This window comes from Lathyrus oleraceus, chromosome 7, assembly GCF_024323335.1.
Source record: "Lathyrus oleraceus cultivar Zhongwan6 chromosome 7, CAAS_Psat_ZW6_1.0, whole genome shotgun sequence".
Classification (NCBI taxonomy): Eukaryota; Viridiplantae; Streptophyta; class Magnoliopsida; order Fabales; family Fabaceae; genus Lathyrus; species Lathyrus oleraceus.
Window position 1 is genome coordinate 388102515 of NC_066585.1, and position 5053 is coordinate 388107567.

At 35.4% G+C, this 5053-nt stretch overlaps 1 long non-coding RNA gene across 5 annotated transcripts; it reads left to right on the forward strand.

Annotated features, from left to right (window-relative positions):
* The first annotated feature begins 1969 nt into the window (after nt 1–1969).
* On the forward strand, nt 1970–4400 carry LOC127101596 (uncharacterized). Of its 5 annotated transcripts, none has more exons than XR_007794674.1 (4): nt 1970–3055; nt 3155–3472; nt 3591–3876; nt 3946–4400. It is a non-coding gene; the product is annotated as an uncharacterized LOC127101596 (long non-coding RNA). The 5 variants fall into 5 exon arrangements; XR_007794673.1 differs by having other exon boundaries at nt 1970–2245; nt 2324–3055; nt 3591–4400; XR_007794670.1 differs by having other exon boundaries at nt 3591–4400.
* Nucleotides 4401–5053: the final 653 nt, after the last annotated feature.

Genomic DNA, 5053 nt, shown 5'->3' on the forward strand with positions numbered 1-5053 from the left:
CTTGTTCAATTGTTTCTTTGTTTTTATCCTGTTTATATTTTAGTTGTTGTTTAGATATTAGTATCATGACATTACCTTCGACATCTCATATCTGATACTAGAATTTCATTATGTACGGAGACAAGCATCAAACCCTTGGCTAGATACAGTCAACGATCCAATAACTCGGGAGTTGAAAGGACAATGTTGTCCTAACCACTCTTTTTCATCCAAAAAAGAGATTTGAATTGTGAAAAAAATTTGGCAAGTCTAATAATTGGAACTTAGAGGGAGACAAGTATTTGGCCCTTGACTAAGTACGGTCAACGATCAAAGTACTTGGGAATTGAGAGAACAATGAAGTCCTAACTATTATTTTTCATCCTCATATCATATAGATCTAACTTGTTTGAATCATTAGATATTTTAAGGGGGAAAGTTAAGTGTCGGGTCCTCAGGCTAGGTACGACCGACGACCTTATTACTTGAATGTTGTGTACAAACACATACACCCCATTTGGCATTCCAATTTGTTATAAAAGTGGTTTTGAAAAAGGAACTTGATGTTGGATCAAGCAATTGAATTTATTATGAAACGTTTGAGTGAAGAATGGAGGTGAGAGATAGAATGAAGTTAAGAAGAGAATGGAGAAGAGATGTGAATAATGGATCATGGAGTGGATGGGGGATACTTGACGTTGGATCAAGTATTCACATTGAGATGGTGTGAGTTTTATTCGGAAAACAACTTGAAGTTGAATCAAGTACCTTTTGTTTCTTTTGAAATGCTTTGTATTATCGTTTTGTATTTTATCTTTGTTATTAACATGCAGGGTGAACTAACTAGAAATCAATGAATCTAAGATATTACATGACTAGGGGTGAGGGAACATTTAACCCACAATGGGGGGATGGATCCACACAATACAACATAAGGGAATGAAAGGAAAATACAAGTTAAAAACTATTAGACTATGTACCATGCCTAAAGCATACAAGTGACATGGTACTTCAAACACTACAAGGTTATTGAATAAGAATGAAATGGTTAGGAGCATGGCTAGTTAGGAGTGAGCTTGAATCTCTAAGTCACATGTGGAAACACAAGGTAACAAATGGGTTAGCATGAGATTTAGTCAAATGAATGAGAATGATGCAACAATATGTAAGTACATACAATGGTTAGAATCGATTCAAAAGATAATGGATTAATCAATGAAAAACAATCAAAGATCTATCCTATGATAATGGAAAACAAAGTTAGACATACAAAGTATTCCTCACCTAAATTGAAATGGGATTTTCAATTTACAATACAATCATAAACCAAAGGAATCGATTAAATGGACAATTAAAGCGAACATTATTTCTAAAGACTAGAGTCTACCTAAACATGAAGTAGAATCACAATCAATCTAATGGGAAATTCCTAATCCAAAATACCATTGGAATTCTAATGGATATGAACATACAAAAGTCCAATCGAATAAAAATTAACCAAATGGGAAAATCAATATCTAACTATCTCAATTTCAACAAAAATCCATGAAATGAATGTCTAAACCTAAGGACTAAAATACTAATCAAAACGCGGTTAATCAAACATGAATTAATTTTGGAAAAAGCTAAAATCCAATTAACACAATTAAACCTATTTTCTAAATCTAATTACCTAACTAAACCTAATCACCCTAATATTTCAAAGGCTATGGATTAAAATATCCAAAATCTTGAAAATCTTAATTCTAATAATAACAAAGACATCAGAAGTTAATCAAACAATCAAAACTCACATAAGTTAAATAAGATTAACAATCAAAATTCACATAAGTTAAATAAGATTTAAGAGGAGATTAATGGAGAGATTAACATGAACTAATGGAGATTAGCAAAAATAATGATCATGGGCCATGATATTGGAAATGAAGGGGGTGTATCCAGAAATTGCGTGGGCCTGAGGCCCGAGTTTCCCAACATTCAACCCGGTTCGCACCCTTCTACGTTCATTCCAATAGCAAGTGCTCTGGTTCAGCAACGTATCTAGGACGAAACTCCACGGCGCCGGAAAGAAACTCGCGCCCACAACCGAAAATCCCAACGAAAATTTACAAAATTGAATCCGTCCTCGACGAAAAATGATAAAATCCATATGGAAATTCAAGGTCCAACCCAATTCAGAATCGAAATCGAGATCATTAGCGTGGCGGAATAAAGAGATTGAAGGAGGAAGAACGACCTACCGGTGCTTCTAACACGGTGTCTCCGAGTAATTTATCTTTGATCTTCTTCGATTGCTTCCGTTAAGTGTTGTTTCTGTTCTTCAACTCCTCGTTGTTTGATTCAGCCTGAGACGAGGTCGTGGTTCATATGTGGTATCGCGTCGTGGGCGATTAGATCCGTTGTTGTCGTTGACGTCGAATTGAGATGAAGACCGAGCGCCACATTCGCGCTGTGATGAAGATTGAAGATGGAGCTTTGTTCGTGTGTTGCGTCTCATTGTCTATTGAAGATGACGGATTGTTTTGTTCGAATCGTGAGTCTTCCTTGATTTCTCTGTTTCTATAAGCTTTCTTTCTTTCCCTCCATCTGCTTTTTGTGAATTCGAGCCACTTTTGTGAATTCCTCTAAAGTTATGTTTTTGAAGAATGATGAGAGGTTTTCGAGAATCTGGTTCAGTTTTGAAGGTTTGTGAAAGAGGTTCTAAGGGTTGTCAAGATCGTTGAAGGGTGCAGAAGGTTTTTGGTTCTGCAGGGTTGAAGGTTGAGTGTGACAGAAGCGTGGATTGGAGAGTTGGTTATTGAATATTGAAGGTGGAAAGTTTCGGTTGTTGAAGATTGGAAGAGGAAGAGAAATTGTGTTTTGGCTATTGTGAATTTGTTAGGAGGTGGTGATTTTTGGAGATTCTGTCATGTTGTTCCTGCAATTTCATGGCCCAAGTTGTTATTAAGGGTTAGGATTGGTGGAGGCTGAAATGTGATTGAAGGTTGGTTGCAGATTTTGTTATGAGTTGGTTACCACAGTTGGTGAATGGAAGTTAGGAGTTGGATTTTCGGTTTTTTGTGATGACAGTTGAGAGGTAGTTAGCATTCTGTTGAGAATTGGTTACAGATTATATGTCGATTTTTGCGGAATTTTGGTTATCAGTTTTTGTTCTTATGAATCTGTTATTATGCAGGTCTTTTTTGGGGTCGTGAAGAGAGTCCTGTGGAGGGTGATTTGAGGAGTTTTTATCCAGTTCAAGTTGATGTCGTTGGAGGTTTTTGATGTCGGCAATTGGCCATTTTGTTGGTTGGTTCATCTTTGAAGGGTAGAGAGGAGGTTACTGTTCTGTTTTCTTTTCAATGTCGTTTCCGGTTGGGTTCTGTTGCATTGTTGCTGACTTGCTGTTGTAGGATATGAATATATTTCCTGTTACGTGAATCCTTTCATGGTGGATTGTTGTGTGGACTAATAACCCTGCTGCTATTTGTTTTGATATTGTTAGGAATGTATGGTAGGCCTAATGTTATGTTTTGCATATCTGAATGGTTCTATTTTGAAATGCTTAGAGTGGTTTACAATTGGTAGTTGTTTGTTAAAGTTTTGTTTACATTTTGTTCCCTTTTTTACAGGTTACTGCGATCAAAGGGTTTTTGTGACAGAAGGTGTTGGTTTGAAGGATGTGGAATTTTCTCTCATTCCGTTGTTCCAAGTTAGAATTAGGTGTTGAAAGGTCCAGTGGGATGGTTTTGAGTTTAGTTTTTTTCGTTAGAATTCTGTTGTAAATTCTGTTACGGAAGTTTCCATTCGGTTATCAGTTGGAGGTTAGAATGGTTGAGAGATTATTGCGGGTTGTAATCGGTTTTTGGGAAGTTGGTAGGAAAAATTGGAGGGTAAAGTTACGCAGATTTTTTAAAGGTTTTGGTATCTGTTTTTTGGAAGTTGGTAGGAAAAATTGGAGGGTAAAGTTAGGCATATTTTTTAAAGGTTTTGGTATCTGTTTTTTTCCGGTTGCAAGGTCATTGGTTTTAATTCGGTTGAGTGAAGAATGATCTAGGGTCTCCTTTGGCGAAAACCATCTCAACCAAGTCAATAGTAACCTGGAAGAAAGGCCATTGATTGTACATATCTTGAAGCATTTGGAGATTCTTTAGATCTTTCTCAATCGCATGTTTGAATGCTTCTCCAAAGCCAAGCCATACTAGTAAATGGAATCTTGATTGTGTCCAAGCGAAAATCCAACTGTCTCTTTTCTTTCATTTTATTTAATAATCCTCTGGGAAATAGATATACTAGAAGGTATGAATGAATACCACCATCATGTAAGACAAGTCAGTGAATTTTATCTTTTGATAGTGGTTTGTAGTTTGTATTGCAATGGATAATGATCATTGGATATGTAAAATGGGTTATTATGCATTAATGGATAATTATTGGATATATATACGGAATTTATATAGTGGAATTGTTTGAATTGTCTTGAAAAGGAATCAAAATATTGTAATTAAATGCATTGGTGATCTTGGTGGTTAAATGCATGGAAATTTGAATGGAATTCGAACCATGTATTAAATGGTGTTAATTGTAATTGAATTGGTATTGAAAGTGGTTAAAAGCAACGGAACTGGAAACTGAATCAAATGGAATTTGAATGGGTAACTGAAGGTTATAGTTGGAATTGAATTGAATCAAAAATGTAAGAATTTTGGAATTTGAAATTGAGATGGAATAGATGTATTATGGTTATGATTGTAATGTATGGCTTATGTAGTGATTAATGAACACAACTTGTCTTAAACATGGTCATGATATTGAGGTAAAAATGAACCAAGATTGAAAATTGACTTAAAAGTATGAAGATGGTTAAAAAGGACTTTTGTTAGATGATTCATTTTGGTCAACTGGATGATCAAAAAATTGACAGTTGACCAAAAATCAACTTAGGTAAAAATGTGTATTTTTGGGTGGAAAACGAAAATGGACCATGATTACAATACAACGCACAAATGAACTGGAACTATTGTGAATTGATTATCCAATGAACCAAACAAAAACCAAAGTATTAACCAACTATGAACACGAATGCACCATGACT